General features: G+C 44.7%; 1 protein-coding gene across 35 annotated transcripts in view; it reads right to left on the bottom strand.

Annotated features, from left to right (window-relative positions):
• The window catches only part of DGKD (diacylglycerol kinase delta), a 119,797-nt gene that overhangs the window by 41,345 nt on the left and 55,157 nt on the right, over positions 1-23,295 (bottom strand). For 2 of the 35 annotated variants that reach the window (XM_065526274.2, XM_074010541.1), the window contains exon 1: positions 19,103-19,216. The exons of 31 other annotated variants lie outside the window; for them this stretch is intronic. The gene's annotated coding sequence lies outside the window, so the exon portion shown is untranslated. Of the gene's footprint in view, positions 1-14,634; positions 14,818-19,102; positions 19,217-23,295 lie in introns of those variants that run through there. 2 more of the 35 variants (XM_065526275.2, XM_074010540.1) reach the window with 1 other exon arrangement.

Here is a 23,295-nt window from a genome sequence, read left to right as displayed (position 1 = left end):
ATATAAATGTTCTTGTAGAAAACCTCAATATCAGACTAGGCAGGACCTGAACAACTTGACTGGAACTAAAGTTGTGACCTGGTAATAATAAACAAATGAAAATGATATCCATAATATATAAAGGGTTGTAATCAGAAGAAAAAAATCTTCCTGATATAAAAAAGGCTATGAAATTGCATTTTACAAAAGAAATACATCAATATTCTTTTGTGTGTGTGGGGGGTACATGGTAGGTATATGTATTTATGGGGCATATGAGACACTCTAATACAGGCACAGAATAATCACAGAGTAAATGGGGTATCCATTGCCTCAAGGATTTATCCTTTCTCTGTGTTACAAACCATCCAAGTATACTGAGTTATTTTTAAATGTACAGCAAATTATTAACTGTTGTCACCCTGTTGTGCTATCAAATACTAGACCCTGTTTATTCTAACTATATTTTTGTACCTATTAACCATCCCCCCAGCCCCACTACCCTTCCCAGCCTCTGGTAACCATCAATCTACTGCCTATCTCCATGAGTTCAACTGTGTTCATTTTTTTTTTTTAGCTCCCACAAATAAGTGAGAACATGTGAAGTTTGTCTTCCTGTGCTTGGCTTATTTCACTTAACATAAGTGTCCTCCTGTTGTTGCAAATGATAGGATCTCATTCTTTTTTATGGTCGAATAGTACTCCCTGTGTATATGCACCACATTTTCTTTATCCACTTGTCTGCTGATGAACACTTAGGTTGCTTCCAAACCTTAGCTACTGCGAATAGTGCTGCGATCATCACGGGAGTGCAGACATCTCTTCATACACTGGTTTCCTTTCTTTTTGGTATACACCTAGCAGTGGGATTGCTGGATCGCATGGTAGTTGTATTTTTAGTTTTTTGAGGAACCTCCAAACTGTTCTCCACAGTGGTTGTACTAATTTACACTCCTACCAACAGTGTACGCGAGTTCCCTTTTCTCCACAGCCTCGCCAGCATTTGTTATTGCCTGTCTTTTGGATAAAAGTCATTGTAACTGGGGTAAGACGTTATCTCATTGTCATTTTTATTTGCATTTCTCTGATGATCAATGATACTGATCACTTTTTCATATACTACTTGCCATATGTATGTCTTCTTTTGAGAAATGTCTATTTTGCCTATTTTTTAACTGGATGATTAGATTTTTCCCTTTTGAATTATTTAAGCTCCCGATTTATTCTGGTTATAATCCCCTGTCAGAGGAATAGTTTGCAATTTCTTTTTGTTCTGTTTGTTTGTTTGTTTGAGACAGAGTCTCACTCTGTCACCCAGGCTGGAGTGCAGTGGCGCAATCTTGGCTCACTGCAAGCTCCACCTGCTGGGTTCACGCCATTCTCCTGCCTCAGCCTCCCGAGTAGTTGGGACTACAGGCGCCGGCCATCACGCCCGGCTAATCTTTTGTATTTTTAGTAGGGACAAGGTTTCACCGTGTTAGCCAGGATGGTCATGATCTCCTGACCTTGTGATCCACCCACCTTGGCCTCCCAAAGTGCTGAGATTACAGGCGTGAGCCACCGCGCCCGGCAGTTTGCAAGTATTTTCTCCCATTCTGTGGGCTGTCTCCTTACTTTGTTGACTATTTCCTTTGCTGTGCAGGAACTGTTTAACTTGTTAAAAACAGGAGCTTTTTTCACTGTTTCCTTTGCTATGCAGGAGCTTTAACCATTTGTCCACTTCTTGCTTTGGTTGCCTGTGCTCGTGGAAATTACTCAAGAAACCTCTGCCCAGTCCAACGTGCTGGAAAGTTTCCCCAATGTTTTCTTTTCATAGTTTCATAGTTTGAGGTCTTAAAGTCTTTAATCCATTTTGATTTGATATTTGTTTATGGCAAGAAACAGGAGTCTAGTTTCATTCTTCTGCATATGGATATCCCGTTTTCCCAGCACCATTTATTGAAGAGATTGTGCTTTCCTCAGTATATGTTCTTGGTACGTTTGTCAAAAACGTGTTCACTGTGTATGTATGAATTTATTTCTGGGTTCTCTATTCTGTTCCATTGTTCTGTGTCTGTTTTTATGCCAGAACCACATTGTTTGGGTTAGTATAGCTCTGTAGTATAATTTGAAGTCAGAAAATGTGATTCCTCCAATTTTTCATCAGGATAATTTTGGCTATTCTGGGTCTTTTGGCTATTCTGGATCCGTAAAAATTTAGAATTATTTTTTCCATTTCTGTGAAGAATGTCCTTAGTATTTTAATAGGAATTGCACTGAATCTGTAGATTGCTTTGGGTAATACGAACATTTTCACACTGTTGATTCTTCCAGTCCATGAACACGGAGTATCTTTCCATTTTCTGCGTGTTCTCTTCCATTTCTTGCATCAATGTTTTGTAGTTTTCATTGTAGAAATCTCTCACTTCTTTAGTTAATTCCTAGGTACTTTATTTTATTTGTAACTACTGTAAATGGGATTACTTTCTTGATTTCTTTTCCAGATTGAGCACTGTTGGTACATATAGAAATGCTACTGAATTTTGCACATTGATTTTGGATCCTGCAACTCTACTGAATTTATCAGTTTTAATAGTTTTTTTGGTGGGGTCTTTAGGTTTTTCCAAATATAAGATCACATCATCTGCAAACAAGGATAATTTGACTTCTTCCTTTCCAATTTGGATGCCCTTTATTTCTTTTTTGTTGTTGTTGTTATTTGATTGCTCTAGCTTGGACTTCCTCACAGAAGAAATACAAAATGGATAATAAGCGAGTAAAAAGCTGCTTAATCACTCTAGTCATCAGAGAATGCAAATGAAAATAGCAATCTATTTTTCGCCCATGGGATTGGCAAAGTTTTAAAAGATGACTATCCAGTACTGACAAACATGTGGGGGAAAAGAATTCTCCTCAAGTACTGACAGAAGGTAAACAGGATATAAACTTTTTAGAGAAAAAACTGATAGTGTATATCAAAATTTTCAAGGGTTGTAACCTTTTACTTTATTTTGTTTTATAATGACTATATTATACCGATGGAGTTCCAAAGTCAAATCCACAAACAAGGTAGATTCAGAAATCTAGCTTTTACATCTCTCCCCTCTATCCTGGTTCCCACAGGTTGCTTTACTTAAAAAAGAGAGAAAGAGCAAGTATGTTTCTCCTTCCATTTTTAAGATACATGCAAACATGTATATCATATTGTCCCCTTTGTCAACAGTAGCATGGACACTTTTCTCCACCTTTGCCTTTCCACTTAATTACATACCCCGGCCATCACTCCTTAGCAATATCCAGGGCTTCCTCATTCTTTCAACAGTGGCACAGTACTCCACTGTATAGGACTCACCCAGCGCCCTATGAATGGGAATTTTGTGCTGTTTAGAATTCTTTGCTATTTCTCATAGTGTTGCCATGAATTATCTCTACAAGGATCTTTTCCTGTTTTTACCAACCTATCTCTGGGGTAAATTCCTAGAAGCAGTATTGCCCTGACAAAGAATAAATGCACACGTAATATTGCTAGCTATTGCCAAACTATCCCCACAGGGGTTGTACCATTTTGCATTCTCACCAACAGTGTTAGGAAAATGCTTGCTTCCCCATGGATTCACCAACAAAATATGTTATTTAACTTTTAGATTTCGACACATCTCATAGCTTCAGTTTACATTAAGAAGACCCAATTTAGGAATACCCAATTTAAATTATTAAATGACCATGTTTCTGCCTCAGAAAATGTAGAAAGTACTTTATAGGGAGATTCTCCAGTGACTAAGTTTCATCGCAGAGGGGATAAATGGAACTGGGTCGCCAGTGCATGGTTCGCTTCTTCCTCCGCCTATCCTGGGTTGATGGGAGAACACCTGGGGCCAGGCTGAGAGTGGTAAGCAGCAGAGCTGGGAGAGAGTGAGGGCGAAGGAGAGACAGCAAAGGTAGGCCTGGAGGGGCCATCTGCCTTCTGCCCTGCTGCTGTTCAAGCTTCGAGAGCACCACAAACCACCCCTCTCCCTCCAGAGGATAACCCCTGGCTCCGCAGATGCTTGCTAGGCGTCTCCTCTAGACTGGGGATTCTAAGAACATGGTGAGCAAAGTTCCTCCCCTCACAGAACTCACAGTGGGCAGAGGCAGGCAGATAACAATTTCCCACACTGACTCGGCCGTGAAGATGACAAAGTGGGCCCTGAGAGTGGGACTCGGTGGCGGTCTCTGGACAGCCACTCAGGGTCGGTCATGGGAGACTGGGAGCTGCAAGGCCGAGGCGAGTGCATCAGTCATCGGCACCGTCCCTGTCTACCTATCAAGTCTGAGCACATGTCCCTAACTGTTCACTCTGGGTGAGTTTTAATATTTGAACACTTTTGTCAGCATAAATACAGTAAGAGAAAGATAACATACCTTACTTTGCATAACTCAGGGATTATATTAGGAGTCATGCAACAGGATATTTATAGAAGACAACAATGAGATGTTTTAGGTCCTGAGTCTACTACTCCCGTGGCAGCCTTTACGAGCTGAAGCGTCAACTTTGCTCCAGAACTCAGCCACAGCGATTGAGAAGATGGATCTTGGGCCCACCTGACCCACACGCTGAAGGAGAGGGTTTACTGGAATTGCTTTGTGGGTATTGGGTACTACTAGGCAGCAAATTATAGACAAAAGCATTAGGTTTAAAGACAGTGAGTTAATGATACAAGTGACCAAGGCATCACTGCCTTCACCTGTGCTACTGTTCGCAGACAATAAACACTGAGCAACAGATAAATGTCAGAGAACCTGGATTTTGGCTTCTAAGGAAAAAACAAAACAAAACAAAACAAAACAAAACAAAGCAAAACAAAACAAAACCTCTTATTTGTGCCTGTTCTGTTGTGAAGAAGCCTGAGACAGACCCAGATCTGAATCCCACCTGGCAACTGATAAATTTGGGAAATGGGGGCAGACCCTCTTTGCTTCTCATCAAGAAAGGTGATGCTAGAAGCAACCTGCAGGGCTGTGGTGGGGCTGAACAGGACGAAGTGTGCACAGGGCCTGGCACACTCCCTGAGTCTGAAGCCCTTGCTAGCTGTGTAACTTAAAGCAGGTGCTTCTCTGCCCTGTGCCTCCACTGCCCTATCTGAAAACTGGGGCTATTAAGAGCAGTGTCGCATCCTAGCCTTGTTGTTGTGAGGTGCCAGTTGGTGCAACCTCAGAATGTTCTGGGCACTGTCACTATCAGTGCTACCCCGGGCTCGAAGCCCTCAGCTTTGATGTCATCATTTGACACTGCTGAGACCCCTTTCCCACATGGGCGTCTTTCTTGAGACTGCTCTGATGTCAATGGTCCACCCTCCCAAACCACAAGAAATGTCACAGAAGAGTCCCACCAAGTAAGTCAGAATCCATCTTTCTTAGTTGCCCACAGAGGGGACACAACTGGGCCTGCCTTCTCTATGTCAGTACCCAGCTGCACGTAGGAGACTTGCCATGACTCACACTTCCATGCCATGCCTCCATCTTCTTGGCACACCTGTCCTGGTGAGCTCCAGCCCCAACACCAGCCAGCAGGCACCCCTCAGGCAAGGGCCTGCCTCCTCCTCCTCCTGCTCCCCTCCTCCTCCTGCTCCCCTCCTCCTCCTGCTCCCCTAACACCAGCCACAGCCCAACCCCTGGTAGGGGAGGGTAAGTCTCTTCGGGAGGCTGATTCTGGGGGATGTTCTCAGCAGCACCTCCCATTCAATCCCTTGATTTGGGAGACATCGTGAGTAGGAAGGACCCAGGTGAGAAAGTGGAGGCTACATATGGGCCTTCAGGCTATGCCTTCCTGGCTCCTCACCCTGCCCACCAGGGCAGGTGGCAGGGTGCAGGGTGAAGCTCTAAGGAATAAGAGTGTCCCTATGTCTGGACTGCAGCCAGTATTATAACTACTGGCAACCAAGGAATGGCGCAAAAAAGCTGAAACTATCTCCAAAACCCAGCCTTCACAAAGAAAAGACTTTGGAGACTAAAAGATGGCTCATATTTTTCAAGCAAATGTATAAAGTAAGAAACGGTTCACAGCCCTGAATCAACTTAAAAGATAATTGCAAATCAGAAGCAGGGCAATAAGGCTGGGCACAGTGGCTCACATCTGTAATCTCAGCACTTTAGGAGGCCAAGGCAGGTAGATCACTAGAGGTTAGGAGTTCGAGACCACCCTAGCCAACATGGTGAAACCCCATCTCTAACTAAAAATACAAAAAACAGCTGGACGTGGCGGCACGCGCCTGTAATCCCAGCTACTTGGGAGGCTGAGTTGGATCACTTGGACCTAGGAGGCGGAGGTTGCAGTGAGCCAAGATTGCGCCTTGCACTCCAGCACTCCAACCTCGGCGACAGAGTGAGACCCTGTCTCAAAAGAAAAAAAAAAAAAAAGTAGGGCAATAAACAATAAACTGAACTCGACAGGACAAATGAATGATATCCCAGGCATTCAAAAGGCCAGGCTGCAGGACGTCCCACCAAGAGAAGCAGCAGAACAGGATCAGAGGTGACTGCATGGAAACCTACACACAGGAGAGAGAAAATATCCTCAGATCTTGATGCCTGATGACTGGAGAAAGAAACGTCACGTCACAGAGGAGGAGTGGATAAAATGGTGGGTCCACTTCTCACAGAATCCTGAGGCAGGCTAGAACAGCCATAGACAGATTTGAATTTTTACACACTTGCTGGAATTATCTTGAAGGTAACAGAACTTAAAAATCAGTAAGAAAAGAGCAGACAGACTAATACTAAAATGGACGAAAGACCTGAACAGTTATTTCACAAATGGCCAATAAAGCACATGACCTGGTGCTCAATTTGATTAGTCATCAGGGAAGTACAAATTAAAGCCACAGGGTGATGCATCTCTCACAACGGCTGAGCCGAAACAGACAATATCAAGTGCTGGTGACAGTGCAACTTGGTGCAACTACTTCAGAAGACAGCTGAACTCGTATATACCCTGTGACTCAGCAATTCCACCCACGCATCCCACAGAAATGCGAACGCATACCTTCCTCATCAAGGCACACAAGAATGTTCGCGGCATCACTACTCTAAACAGGTCTACAATGAATACACTGTAGTATATTCATACACTGGAAGACAAGCAATAATGTAATCAATCTTACAATAGCGAAAGAAATAAACCTGACACAAGACAACATATACTCTGTGTAATTTCCTTATGCATTACATAAAGTTAAAAAAACAGACATAACTAATCTATGGTATTAGATGCTAGCTTCTCCTAGCAGCTACTTTGACAGGAGAGGCACACAGGAGGGTTTCCGGGGGCTGCAATGTTCTCCGTGGTCGGGAACACGCATCAAGCTGTGCGTCTGTAATGAGTACACTCCTCCATGTGAATGCTGCACCTCAGTCAAAAAGGATACAGAACTTGGGATTTCTCAAAAACATGGAAACCTACACACTGGAGTATTTGTATATACTGGAGTATGTGTGTACACTTAACTCAAAAGAAAGGTGTGCAGAGCTGCCTAGACTCTTGCACAAAATCTGATTAGAAAATAACTGTATAAAAGACAGGGAGAGAAAGGTGGAAACATGAATATGAATATGAAATATGAAGCATGAATATGAGAGTCTGGCAGAGCTATGTTAAAACAGTGTTAGATATAGATCTTCAACGTATGAAAAAATGCTGTCTTACTCATACAGCAAATGCAAATTAAAATTAGGAGATCCCATTTTTTAACCTACCAAATTCACAGAGATCAAATGTTTGATAATATGGTCTGCTGACTCTCATACATTGGGGCAAAAATTAATACAACCTCTATGGAAACCATTTGGCAAAATCCGTCCAACTTGAAAATACACACCTGTGTCTCCTCAACCATGCTTCTATAAATTTATCCTCTCCTGTATCTACATGAGAAATCACGTACTGTATATACAAGGTTATTTGTGGCGGCCATTCACTATAAAGACAAAATATTTGAAACCAAACAAATACTGATCAATATAAGGCCGGTAGAGACTGGCTGCAGTAATGACAGTACATTCATATAATAGAAAACTATGCAGCCACTAAAATGCCTGAAGCTACTCTCCATGTTCTTATATGGAACAATCTCTAAGACACACTGTTAATAGACAAAAGCCAACTGCAGGAAGAGTATGGGTACACAGAAAACACTAATATTAGTCACCTCTGAGGGGACCTCTGAGTGGCTGGGAAACACTTCATATCTTTTTAGTCTTAAGATTTCTGTACCGGCCGGGCGCGGTGGCTCAAGCCTGTAATCCCAGCACTTTGGGAGGCCGAGACGGGCGGATCACAAGGTCAGGAGATCGAGACCATCCTGGCTAACCCAATGAAACCCCGTCTCTACTAAAAAAAAAATACAAAAAAATAGCCAGGCGAGGTGGCGGGCGCCTGTAGTCCCAGTTACTCGGGAGGTGGAGGCAGGAGAATGGCGTAAACCCGGGAGGCGGAGCTTGCAGTGAGCTGAGATCCGGCCACTGCACTCCAGCCTGGGTGACGGAGCGAGACTCCGTCTCAAAAAACAAAAGATTTCTGTACCACATGCATGTGTTACCAATCCAAAAATGAGCTATTAAAAAATAAAGTTGGCCGGGGGCGGTGGCTCACGCCTGTAATCCCAGCACTTTGGGAGGCCGAGGCAGGCGGATCACGAGGTCAGGAGATTGAGACCATCCTGGCTAACACGGTGAAACCCCGTCTCTACTAAAACTACAAAAAAATTAGCTGGGCATGATGGCGGGCACCTGTAGTCCCAGCTATTCAGGAGGCTGAGGGAGGAGAATGGCGTGAACCCAGCAGGTGGAGCTTGCAGTGAGCCGAGATCATGCCACTGCACTCCAGCCTGGGCAACAGAGAGAGACTCCATCTCAAAAAAAAAAGGAATAAAGTCTTACATTTATACGTTAGGGACAAAAAAAAGGATTTAAAATTCTATTTGAAAGAAGAGCTTTTGCTTCTATTCTTGATTCAAGTACATGATCTTCCAAGAGAAATAAAAAATACCTTGCAAAATACCTCCAAATGAGTTGCCAAGCCAGACAAAACGTCCTCCCATGTCCTGGAGGCTATTAATCCGCAGGGAGTGATCTCTGAGAAATCATGGTGAACAGGAGACATACTGGAGACATACAGACATGATTTCTCAAACGGAAAAGAGAGTGGACTCTGCCTCACACACACACGGCAGCTGATAGAACAAGGGGCAGTTTGGCTAACATAGACGAGGCGCAAAGAATGTCTCGGCAATCCACTGGGTGTTTTCCAGGTGTCTGCTCCCTTCAGCTTCTCCGCCACCTGATGAACCCGGCTGAGGGGCCTGCTCACAATCCCACAGCAAATGAGCTGATGTGGCCAGGACACCAGGCAGGCCAGCTCCAGGCAGATCCCTGGACCTCCATCCCCCAGCCTCTCCTCATCTCGGTGGTGCCTCACACCAGCGCCAGTGGGCAGGAGGCAGGGAAGCAACTGGCACTCACCACAAGCTCTCCCAAGTTCACTCAGTACAAGCAGTGTCTGGCACCTCTCATTTCCTTTTTGGCAGGGTGACTGGCTTGGAGGATCAGCACGACGACGACATCAACATCTCATTAAGTCATCTGACTAGTTGTCCCTCCCACTCTGACCAGGTTTCCCAAGAGTTCAAAATAGAAGGTAGAGGAATAAGATCTGGAGGATAATGACAAAGGCAGTTCACTAATTCACATCAAGCTGAATCACAGCACCCAAATGGCCATGTCCTGTCCAACCATTTCTAACCATGAACTTGGACATGCAGGGATCTGGACGTGGATCACATTCATAAATGACAGTTTAAATGACAAAAAGATCAAGGTCCTGCAAACTGTGTCACATTGAAACCACACGCCAAACCAAAAGGGCTTAAGAGTAATTAATGTGAGGCCCGGGGCCCACAATGGTCCAACGGTTATGACGAGCGAGCAGGGATGGGCAGGGGCACAACATTCTGCCTGGACCCCCGCTTCACTTTTCACGGGTCCAAATTCAGATGACATGGAGATACTTTTCCCCACTCCTCTCACTGAGAACTGAAAACCATGGGCATTAGAAAATCAACACAAGACGACCCTGAAAGGTAGAGAGAAGATGGCAGCTGGACGAGGGTCTTGTCCCAAGGGATGACACAGTGGTGGCCCTCTGGGTTTTCTTTTTACCTGGTATACCCTAGACTTGGAGCTAAAGAAGCAGCAGTCGAAAACCGTGAGGGATACTGTGGGGGGGCTGTGGAAAGCCCCAACAAAAGTCTGCTCTTCCAGGCCAAGGATCCAGGAAGGGGGCAGTCAGACAAGACAGAAATTGACAACGGCAGTAACACCCACCTTACTCCAGCCAGCGCCACAAGACAACACCATGCCCACCCCACTCCCAGGCTGCAGCTAGGTGCTCCAGCACTCGCCTAACAGAGTACCCAGAGAAGGCCAAGCAGAGAGCCAGGATGTTTCCTGCACCACCTGGAAATAAGTCCTCACCCCTGACAGCGCAAGAGGATATGCAAGTGGCGAATAAGCACACAGAAGAAACTCAACATCCTCAGCCATCAGGGAAACACACTGAAATCACAACCAGAGCCCTACACACCTATCATGACGGCTACAACAGAAACTAGTGCCAATACCACCTGCTGGAGAGAATATGGAGAAAGTAGATCGTACTGTTGGGTGGGATGTAAAACGTTATGGCCGCTCTGCAAAACGGTTTGGCAGTTTCTTAAAAAACCAAGCATGCGACTAGCACACGACCCGGCAATTGCACTCTTCAGCATTTATCCCAGAGAAATGGAGATTCATGTTCGCACAGAAACTTGCCTAGGAATGTTTACAGCAGCTTTATTCATGATCACCAAAAGCTGGAAACTATTCGGATGCCCTTCAGTGGGTGAATGATTAACAAACTGTGGTCCACCCGTGGAATACTACTCAGTAATAAAAAGGAACAACCACTGATACGCTCATCAACCTCAATGAGGTTCCAGGGAATTACGCGGAGTGAAAAATCCAACCCCAAAGGTTATATACTATAAGATTCCATTTATATCACATCTTGAAAAGACCAAATTACAGAAATGGAGACTACATAAGTGTTTGCCAGGGGTTAGAGAGGGACATGTGTGAAGCTGTAAAAGGACACCAGGAAGATCCCTGCAGCTTGGAGGCTACCAATCTCCACTGTAACGAGGTTAGTATCCTGGGTATGACACTGTACTGGAGCTGTGCAAGAGGTTACCACTGCATGAAAATGGGTAAAGGGTACAAAGAATCTCAAAACAAAAGCTTTAATTAAAAATAAGTAACCACCATCGACAATATTTAAGTTTAAACTGGGAAAACCAAGCAGTAACTCCAGAACAATGCGGTGTTTCTTAAGGCCAAGGGCGTATGCGGGCAGCACAAGGTAAAAGTATAATCTTACCTAAATTCCTGTATTTGTAGTCAGTGCAACCCATGAAACATCTGGCGCCAAGAAAATATTATGTGGACACAGCTGACACACCTTCGGTACACATTCTCAAAGAAAAGGACCGGGTCCTCTATGTCCTTCTACCCAGAAGCGCTGGGTGGAAATGCCAGCCGCCCCGCCTGTCCCTGCACCTGAGTCCAAGCACACGCAGTAGTGTCATGGACTGTGCCCTCTGGTTGTGCTGCTCATTTTGCTATCAGCTCTGACGCGTGGCCTGGGTACTTGAGCCTGCACAAGGCAAGGCCCCGGAAACGGAAGGTTTCATTTCTAAACACAACAGTGCCTAAGGAATCAGTGGAGCTATGTAACCTGAGGAGCTCAGCCATGAAGGGAGGATGTCAGAACCGCAGACTCCTGCCCTCAAACAGCAGTGCACTTCCCGGTGGGGCGGGCCAGCCCAGCACCCACTACCACAATACCAGTGTATGCTCTGGGAGTGGCCAAGATGGTGCCAAGACAAGGCCCCAAAAGGAGCTGCCTCTGCAGCCCCACAGTCTGCTGGCCACGCCCCTCGGGGGGTCCTACTATACACTTAGGGGACCTCGAGGTCCTCCTGCCACTGCCTCCCAGAGACCGGTGACTGCCCCATCCCTCCAACCTCCCAAGTCAGAAACTGCTCCCTCAACTTCACCTCCTCTCCTGTGCTATATTCATCATCGGGCTCCAAATTCTTTCTTCCTTCCTCACAAATAAATTCAGGCAGTCTTTCACTTGAGCAAACAGAAAAGATTCCTCCTCCTGTGGAGGTGACATTTGAATGCAGGCAGTAAATAAAGACTTATTAAAGAAGTGAATTACACAGCATGGAGAGTAGTAGCTGGTGACGAGCGCTATGGTAAAACGGGGGACCAGAAAAGACAGGTCTGGGGGCCAGGGGACTCCACAACAAAAACGGGGAGGAGGCGAGGAAGGAGCCAGAGACCGGGAGGAAGCAAGGAAGGAGGTGGGAAGGGCTGAGCAGAAGCAGGTGTGTGGCACGTGGCTGGGGCTGGCATCAGGAAGGGGGCCAGGGGCCAACCTGGAAGCATCGGGGGCCACAGAAGGTCATGCAGGTGTCTGTAAGAACTTTGGCTTTTATGCCATGTAAAATACGAAGCCATGCGAGCTCAAGTTTTGAAAGCATCATTCTGGTTGCTTTATTGAAAGTTGACAGTAAGATGCAGGAAAAGAAGTCAGGAAACCTTTTGGGAGGCTCCTCAGTAACCCCATCACAAGATGACGGTGAGGAGAGTGGGTGGACTCTGGGTGTGCTCTGAGGAAAACAGACGGGACAGGGTGACACAGAGAGGAGTCCACAGTGACCTTCGAGCAGCTGGCAGGGTGCTGCTCCCATCCCAGGAAGGGAACGCAGTGGGTGAAGCAAGCTTTACAGCTGGGGTGGGGGTGGGGCGAGCAGGTCCATGTGGACATGTTGAGGGCACGGTGTCAATTAAAGTCTCAGCAATGTCCAATGTCTTATCTCACTCATGAGGTCTTCATCTTGCCATCAGTTTGGTATATTAAAAAACAAAAAGAAAAACTTAAAGACACTATAGAAATGAGATCACTCATACGTGACCACTGCTGCCGATGGTTCTGGAGGTAATCTGACGATTGCCAGTCAAGCTGAAGATGCACACACCTGGCAATTCTATCCTTAGAAACACATTCTAGAGAAACTCTTGCCTGTGTGCCAAGAAGACAAGGATAAGCACATCCACAGCAGCACTACTGATCACAGGGAATCTGGGAAAGCATACGTCCACAACAGGACATCTTAGGTACCGGAACACTACAAAGGCCACGAAAACCAGCGTCATGGGCCTCAACTCAGGCCACACCTGTCAGGAGCTCTGAAGTTCATGCCTCGTTCCCAAGAAATTCTGATTTAACTCCAGGAATCAGTTGTTTTAAACCCTGAAACATTTAACTAAAGCTAGATGTAGCCACAGGGATAAATCCAGGAAGTGCAATCCTGTGGCTGTCCAGTCTGATAATATTTATTCAACATTTCAGAACCAGTTCAACAATGCTATATACTGTTTATGCCTACACATACTTATCAAAAAAAGTACACAAACATGCAAACAAATGATAAACACCAAAGTCAGGATGGAGGTGACCCCTGGGGGAGGGACAGCAGGAAGAAACGAGGATAGGAAAGAGAATTCCAAGTGCCTCTGATTTATCTATTATGTTTATTTCTCAGGCTGGAAGTAGTCATAGCTGGGTTCATGTGTTACTTTTTGAATGTTTTAAATGTTTTGGCACAAAAATATGCTAACATGCCCAAGCCAGAACTAGAGACACACACAATATAGCCATGCCCTGTATTTGTAGTGTAGCCATACAGAGGGTTAATAGGTCAGCCTGAAACCACGCCAGCAGCCAGACTCTGCTGAGGGAACTGTGGGAGGGGAATCTCCGGAGCGCCTGAGCCTGGAATTCACTCCTTTACCATCCCGACCCCTCTACGTGGGGTTCCCAGGGCTTTTATACACCCCACCAGGCCCTGCTGACGGCCACGTGTCTCATGGCAGACACAACTGTTCTTAATTTGTCTCTCAAATTTCTCATCCCAGAGTCGATTCCTGAATCCTAAATAGCTCGAGTGTCTGAAAACAAGGTGGATGCTTCATGAAGGGAGGAAAGGGAGGTCCTGGAGGAACCACTCAGAAGGGAGCTTTTAGAGGAGACCAACAAAAACACCTTCCCTCCCAACACACATCCCCTCCACAAACTACAAACCAACATCACACCCTAGAAACCTCAAAGCACACAGAGACAGGTCCTGCACCGTCCAAGGGATGGACAGACACGACAAGATGAGAATTCACCCACACCCAAAGCAGAACAAATCCGGCTCTGGAGTGCTTGCTTTGGGGAACTGGAGGGAAATTTTCCCGTGACAAAGCTCAGACGATAGGAATTCACCACAGAGAAGCTGCTTCCACCTGTATGTAGGCTCTCTGGCCAGGTGAGAACCACAGAATGTTTCTAGTACATGAGTGAAGTCACACCAGAAAGCCTATACCTTTAAAAATCCCAGTGTTCCATTTCTAAGACATACAAGCCAAGAAGCAACCCTCTGGAGCATCTTACAAGGAAGCTCAATTCCTTCCACTTAATTTCAAACCCTGACCTTGAACGCACCACCCGACAGCCTCCCAGCATGATGGCACACCGTCCCCCGGGGCTCTTACCTGCTGCCCTTCCTGCTCAGAACACTTTCCAACTGCTCCACGTGTATCAAAATTGAAGTGACCCAGCACAAACACACGGGGTGTTCAAGTCAGTGGACAAGAGCCTACAGATCACGAAGTAGACCAGAGATGCTGGAGTAGCAAATCGGTACTGTGCAATCAGTCACCAACCAAAAGAGGGGCAAAGGGATGGTGCTGGGGGCAGGATGAGGCAGTCGGAAATACTCCGCTAAATATAGCTCCTGGGCTGCAGTGCTTGGAAAGGTGGCCGAGAATAAGCATCTGGCGCCCTGGGTCATTTCTGTCACTTCCTGTTACTCACATCCTGCTGTTCCGACGCTGCCCGAATCCTGGATTCCCTGTACACAATTCCCTACCTGGAAGCCCCCAGAGACAGACCATTCAAAGCAACTGGGATGTGCGTAGACAAAGGACTTCCTCACAGAGCACCACACAAAACACAAAAATAGACACCACCATACAAACAAGCTCTTGGAGTTCCCCATATGGAAAGAGACTGAATGCCCAGGTCCAGGTGAGCTCCGCACAGCACTCTGTCAGACCCGGGCCCAGCCCACCAGCTCTGCACGCTGCCCTGCCTGCACCCTAAAAGGGAACGCAGGCCCAAACAGTCGTCATGCACTTCCTCTCCTGGGCTGCACCTCACCTGCAGCCTCAGAGCAGCTTTGGGGGGAAAGAAGGGGTCCCCACCATGACGGCTGACAGGTGCCACCCACAGCACAGCCAGATCAAGGCATCCTCCATCTGACCCACTCCTGCCTCCCCAGGAACTCAGGAAGCCCAGGCATAGAGCAAAGCCAACTTGGCAAGAAGTTAAAGTCGCACGTAACCTACCAGAAGACAGATCTATTTTTTAAGAAACCCATAAAGCAAAATGAAGCAAAAAGTGAAAGTTCTACCTAAAAATGAAATGTGACAGAAATATTCTGTGTTACTTATCTACTCACTATTTCAACAGTACTTCAAGCTTGAGTTGTGTTCAACTGTGAGAAAACTAGAGATTGGGGACGGCCATGGTTGGCGGGGGGGCCTCTGGCAGGAAGGAAATATTATCACCCATGAAAGGCACCTCAGATATAGAGCTGGTGCCCCAACATGGGCTGGCCACAGTCAACCAGCATGCAGAAGGCAAAATACAAACAAACGTGGTTCCAATAGCAAAACGCTGGCAGCACCTCAGCCTCCAGAGAGGGGGCTGGTGAAGTAAGCTCCAACACACTCACGCAATGGGATGTCACAGGACAATTTTAAAAAGGGTGAGGAGGATGCATAGTCGTGGACACAGAAAGATTAAGTTCATAAAGTAATAAGTTCTAAAAGCAGATCATAAACTAGTTTGTATAAATAATCCAAATTTTTGTAAAACTAAAGTATATTTACTAATATTCACAGAAAGAGGCCCCATAACTGTCTATATCAGGGTTTCTCAGCCTCAGCACTATTGGTATTTTGAGCCAAATAGTTCTTTGTTGTGGGGTTGTCGCACAACACTGCAGGATGCCTCTGGGGACACTGAGCAGCTTCCCTGGACTTTAACCACTAGGTGTCAGCAGCACGTACCCCCTGCTCCCCACCCTCACAACTGTGACAAACCAATGTGTCCCCAAATGTCCTCTTCAGGCCAGTCTCACCTGCCCCACCGCCTTATCCCTACCCATGTTTGAGAATCACAGGTCTACATAATAGTGCTTAATCTAGAATCTCAGTGATAAGACTTTTGAGTGGTTTTTGTTTGTTTGGGTTATCTGTGCTTAATTATCTATAATGAAACATGTTATTTGTATTAAAAAGGTAATTAAAAAGAATCTTAGCATCAGGAAAACCTTCCAGGTATTTTTGCTATAATGCAATTTTTGAGTTCCTAAAAACCCTCATACTCTACAAAAGTACACAATAAAAATAAAAAGAAGCCTCATGGGAATAGGTAAGCTGGTGCAGGCCACTGAGAACCTATGCAAATTTGTAACCAAGCATTAATGAAACAACAGCAATATTAAATTTTTTTAAATGAACAATTTTTACCACATAAACACTATAGTAAATACAGAACTTTACCTTTTAAAAAATACACAAGGGGGGCTAGGTGCAGGGGCTCATGCCTGTAATCCCAGCACTTTGGGAGGCTGAGGTGGGCAAATCACTTGAGATCAGGAGTTCAAGAGCAGTCTGGCCAACATGGTGAAATCCCATCTCTACTAAAAATACAAAAATTAGCCAGGCATGGTGGCAGGTGCCTCTAGTCCCAGCTACTTGGGAGGCTGAGGAGGGAGAATCAGTTGAACCCAGGAGGCAGAGGTTGCAGTGAGCTGTGATCGCACAACTGCACTCCAGCCTGGATGACAGAGCAAGACTCTGTCTCAAAAAAATAAAAAATTTTAAAAATGCACAAAGGAACTAAGACACAGTAAGCAATTCCAAGGCAGAGCTTGCGGCCGCAAAGCACACAGCAGCACGGAGGTGGGAGAAGTGAGACCAGAGGCCTTGTGTCCAGGGCTGTGCTCCTCTTGGGCTGACCGCATCCTGCGTTAGTGGCCTCAGCTTTCAGTCGCTGGGCTGTTGGGCTTCTCGCTACAGAAACAAACCACAGCAGGAGGACGGAGTACCTGCATCCTTCAGCTACTACACAGAAGAAACAAGGAGCTGAAAGACCTCAGAGTCCTGGTGATAAGGAAAGTTTGTGCAAACCAAAGGTCCCTGGCAGTAAGTCTTGAAGGGATGGGGTGGAGGGAGAGAAACCGGAATGCTTTGGCATTCTTAAGTCTGACAGCCACCATGCTGTCATAATTTATCCATTTTTCTCTGGGATTAACTGATGGTAAATCTGCATATACCCAAAGGCGTCTATAGTAACACTGTAGTTAACAAGTATCAAGAGGTAAGTAACAAGAAGAGAAGGAAAAAGTTTTGTAAGCTACCCGAAGCCCCTGACACCACCGTCCACTTTTTTGGTCACTGAAGGTCAACCTGATTAAGCAAAGTGGCCAAGGTAAGAACAATCGCATCTGCTGGCTCGGGCCAGGTGTCACCCTTAGGACAAAGTCTTGTCCACACCTTTTCAAATGAATTGATTCAAGCCTGTTTGTATGTTCAATACTTAAAGTGGTTAAGTAAACCACAGAATAGGTACCACACAGAAAACAAAGCCACACAAGGAGGGAAAAACAAGTAATTTATAAAAGGTTATATTTATACTGTACTCTTAATGGTTAAGATGCTAAATTTTATGTTATGTGTATTCTACCACAATAAGACATAAATGGGGGAAAGGGGGACATACTGATGTGATAGTATTGTGTTTAAAAAAGGCAGGACACATGTAGCCGGGAAAACTAGAAGTTCGCATATCAAGTGGTAGGACTGAGAGATTTTTTTTTCTTTTCCCTCTGGTTTCCTCTATTTTCCAAACTGTCTACAGTAAAAGGTGTCTTTAAATTTATCTATGCCTGGTTGGGCGCAGCAGCTCATGCCTGCAAACCAGTGCTTTGGGAGGCCAAAGCAGGAGGATCCCTTGAGCCCAGGTGTTCAAGACCAGCCTGGGCAACATAGTGAGACCCTGTTTCTACAAAAAAATGTATAAATTAGCTGGGAATGGTGACACCTGCCTGTCCCAGCTACTCAGTAAGCTAATGTGCGGGAATCACTTGAGCCCGAGAGGTCAAGGCTGCAGTGAACCTTGATCACGCCACTGCACTCCAGACAGGGTGACAGAGCGAAACCTCATCTCTAATTAATTAACTAATTAATTAATGTAGCTACACCTTTTCAAATTTATCTATGCCTTAATCTATGCCTATTTCCTACAAAAATCAAGGATCAGAGACAATTACTCCCACTTGCCTACACAACTTCCTTCACCCATTGACCTGCTATCCCAATGGCCTCTGGCAAGGCCTAGTTAAAACACTGGATCTCCGACCACTCCTGCAGCTAGAGACAGCAACGGAGGTGAAGGAGCTGACATCACCAGGGAGAGAGGTTCCAGGAAAGCTCTTTGAGGGAGATGACTCAGCTGGCGGCCACTCTGATGGCACTTGCTGCAGGCATCACATAACCAAGATGCCCTACCCTAATATGCCCTACTCCTATTTCACACGGAACATTAAAACAGAGTTTCTTCTGTGGGCTAAGGAGTCCCATGTACTCCAACTTTTCTGTGCTTTAGTCTGAGAGCTCAGCTGTCTGGGAAAACAGCCATGTCTCCTGACAAGGTCTAACTGTTACCTGTGTGAAGGTACTCTCAAGTTCTGCTCTTGGCAAAGAACTAGGCCAGCAGGGACAGAGTCCAAAGTGTGGGTCCAGCATGTACCTGTAGTCTCAGCTACTTGGAAGGCCAAGGCAGGACGACTGCTTGAACTCAGGAGCTCCAGACTGGCCCAGGCAACACAGCGAGACCCCGTCTCTAAAACATACCGACACACACAAAGAGTGGGTCCTTTCAGCCCCTTACCAACTCCTTCAGACTGGAAGGTCAGGATGCCAAGTCAGCCCCAGTCAGTGTACAGACAAAAACAGTTCACTGCTCGCTCTGCAAAGAGATGGCCTCATTCCCCAGCCAATCCACCTGCAGGACAGAAGGGCAGTCATCTTCTCTCCCCCAAAACTAACTTTAAGGAAAACATCTACAAACACATTAATATTGCACTTCTTGAAAAAAAATACCTGAAACAACCTGAACTTTCCGTTTTGATCATTGTGAAGCAAAGGTACAGGACCACAGAGACAAGGTCGGGACGATGACACCTGAGACATTTCTCTTCCAAGTGTCACAGTCATCACATGGTAATGTCAGGAGCTGGGGCCACAAGACAGTTGGCCAAGTCACCTCATCCAAGGCATGCCATGGTCCCCTCCTGAAGGGAGGGACGGAGTGCCTGCCTGGTGACCCTGGCAGAGCTGTGTCTGGCAGAGCTGTGTCTGCCATCACATGAACTCAACACTCTGCTTAACAGGAGAGACTACAGGTCCATGAGCAGCATAGCTGTTATTCTAGGTTTCCCAGCTTTGATAAGGGAGCCCCTGACTCCCAAGCCCAACTTCTACAGCTGCTGCTGGTACACAAAGACCCAGCCCCCTAAGGATGCAAAGGATAAGTGGATACAGACCCCTTCCAGATGCTGCGGACCTGAATGTAGTCTATAGCCACAACAGTCACGTCCTCAAAGAGAGAGGCCCAGTCCAAATTACCCTGTTCTTTTTCAACTCCCTGACTGATTTATGTGTTTGCTCCAGGGGGTGCCATTTGTAATCTGTCCAGGAAAGGGCATCTCAGACCACATTCCCAGTCAGTCCGGGAATCACATACAAGGTCAAGAGCCTGCTGGAATTATCCTCCCTCATCTAGAACCACCTGCTTCCTAATTTCAGTTGGATACTCACAGGTGGTTTATCCCTTCACCACAACGGCTTTCCTTATTCCTCTGATACTTCAAGTACATTGCAAAAATGAAAAGAAGTAATTCCAACTATAGGATTTAACATTTTAAAAGACCAGAAAAGGTTGAAAATATTTTTTTCCACTGGCAAGCCCTGACTCAGAGGGTCTGTGTACCAGCGCTGGGCACATGGCCAAGAATTTGAAGAGCCGCCGTGGGAGGGCACAGCATGCAGGGCAGCCACGGCTCGCCAGCCTGACTCAGCCAGCCCCTGTCACAGCACGGTGACGACACTGTCCCATGCGGATGGGGGAAGACAAAAATGCTTCCCAGAAGTGCCAAGGAATAGATATATAGCAACAACAAATCAATTAATCCCACAGGCATTTACACAGTGGCTATTTGGTGCCAGGCATGGTTCAGGGGCACTGGGATGAAAACAGATCAGCAAGTCCCAAGATATCCCTTTTCTCAAAAAGTTTCTACTTCTCCATCCAACAGATGTCAATCAGAGGGAAAAGGAAGAGAATGCAGAAAACGTCACTGTAGACACAAGAAACAAAAAATCTGAAATTAAAAAAAAAAAAATCACAGGGTATTATTAAAAACTTTCCCCCAAAAAACTGCATACCTACATCATTTCACTGGTAAACTCTAGCAAATATTTCAGAAAGAACACCAGACTTACACAAACTTTATCAGAAAACAGAGGCAGGGTAACACTGACTCGCTAATTTTTTTTTTTTTGGTAATTTTAGTAGGGATTGGGTTTCACCATGTTGGCCAGGCCGGTCTTGAACTCCTAGCCTCAAGTGATCCACCTGCTTCGGCCCCCAAAGTGCAGGGATTATGGACATGAGCCACCACACCTGGCCTCACTCTCTATTTTTTAAAGTACCAAAACCTGACAAAAGCAGAAAGGAAGGAATGAAGGAAGAAAGGGGAAGAAATAAACTACAGATCAATATGCTTCATGAATATTGGTGTAAAAATTCTTAACAAAATAATGGCAAATTGAATCCAACAATAAATAAAAAACATATTATGAGCAAATAGGGTTTAACCCAAGAATGCAAAGTTGTCTTAAATTTGAAAATCAGCCAATTTAATTTGCCCTTTTAACAACATAAAGGAGAAAAACCATATGATCACTTCAATAAAGGCAGAAAAATATTTGACAAAATTCAATACCCGTTCATAATTAAAACTGTCAGCAATCAAGTAAAGAACATCCTCAAACTGATAAAAGATACCTACAAAAAGCCTACAGCTAACATCACACGTAATGATGAAAATCCAACTGTTTCCTGCTAAGGCTGGAAAAAGCAAAAGGATTCCTGCCTTCACTACTCCTATTCAACGTTGTACTGGAATCTCAGCCTTTGCAATGAAGCAAGAAAAATAAATACCAGGCATGTGAGTCAGAAAGGAAGAAGTAAAGCTGTCCCTATTTGCAAATGATATGACTTTATACAGAACTTTCTAGGGAATCTACAAAATGACTACTAGAATTAACCAAGTAGTATTTTGCAAGGTCACAAAATCCACTGTATTCTTATATATTGGCAGCAAACAATTAGATATCAAACGTTTATAAACTGTTTAGTTAATAAAAAAACATAAATTACATAGAAATTAATCTAACAAAGGACGCTAAAGACATCTACACTGAAAACTACAAAGCATTGCTGAGATAAATTTAAAGCACCTAAATAAAGAGAGAGAGATCATGTTAATGCACTGGAAAACTCAACATCATTAAAGATTCAATGTTATCAAGATATCAATTCTCCCCAAATTGATCTACAGATTTAATACAATCTCAGCCAAAATTCTATCGGGCCTCACTTATAGAAATGGACAAACTAGTATTAAAATTTATATGAAAACATGAAGTACTTGGAATAACTAAAGTTATGTTAGAAAAGAACAAAGATGACTCTAATTTCAACACCTCCTATAAAACTACAGTAATCAACAAAGTGTAGAATTATTTGGGTAAAGGTAGACATAATATAGTTCAATAAAACAAAACAAAGTCTGGAAAGAGACTCAAAAATAAAAGGTTAATTGACTTTTGACAAAGGCAGCAAAGGTAATCAAATGAGGGATGTATCTTCAATAAATGCTGCCACAAAAACTGAACATCCATATGGGGGTCGGCGGAAGAACATTAATAATAATTCCAACTGTAAAACCTAAAACTATAAAACTTATAGAAGAAAATCTTTGCAAGCTGAGGTAGACAAGGGTTTTCTGGATAGAATACAAGAAGAATGAGCCATTTAAAAAACTAATAAGCTGAATTTCACCAAAAAGACAGACTTCTGTTCTAAAGGTGTCATTAAAGAAAATACAAGCCACAGACTGAGAAAAACATTCACAACATATGTATCAGACAAAGGATTTATATCCGAAACACATGAAGAAGTCTTACAACTCAATAAGAACCCAATGAAAAAATTAATAAATGTTCTAGCACACATTTCACAAAAGACATACAAATGACCAACAAACACATGAAAAGATGTTGACATCATTAGTCATCAGAGAAATGGAAATTAAAGCCACAATGGGATAACACTACATAACTATTAAGACACATAAAATTAAAAACACTGATCACACCAAGTGTTGGTGAGGATGTGGAGCAACTGGAACTCTCTATACACTGCAGGTGGGAATGTAAAATTGGACCACCACTTCAGAAAACTGTTTAGCAGCCTCTTAAAAAGTTAAACATATACCTACTACATGATCCAGCAATTCCACTTCAAGGTGTTTACCCAAGAGAAATGAAAATATGTCCACACAAAGACTTGTATACAAATGTTCATAGTAGTTTTATTAGTAATAACCCAAAACTAGAAACTACCTAAATGCCTACCAATAGAATAGACAAATGCTGGAATGTCCATACAATGGACTACTGATATTCCTAACACGAAATAGCTCAAAACCATTACGCTGAGTGAAAGAAGCCAGACATTAAAAAAAAAAAAAAAAAAAAGGCCGGGCGCGGTGGCTCAAGCCTGTAATCCCAGCACTTTGGGAGGCCGAGGCGGGTGGATCACGAGGTCAGGAGATCGAGACCATCCTGGCTAACATGGTGAAACCCTGTCTCTACTAAAAATACAAAAAAATAGCCGGGCGAGGTGGCGGGCGCCTGTAGTCCCAGCTACTCGGAGGCTGAGGCGGGAGAATGGCGTGAACTCGGGAGGCGGAGCTTGCAGTGAGCCGAGATCACGCCACTGCACTCCAGCCTGGG

Source organism: Macaca fascicularis, chromosome 12, assembly GCF_037993035.2.
Source record: "Macaca fascicularis isolate 582-1 chromosome 12, T2T-MFA8v1.1".
NCBI classification, from domain to species: Eukaryota; Metazoa; Chordata; class Mammalia; order Primates; family Cercopithecidae; genus Macaca; species Macaca fascicularis.
The sequence above is the reverse complement of the archived record's forward strand: the minus strand, read 5'-3'. Positions and strand labels throughout refer to the sequence as shown.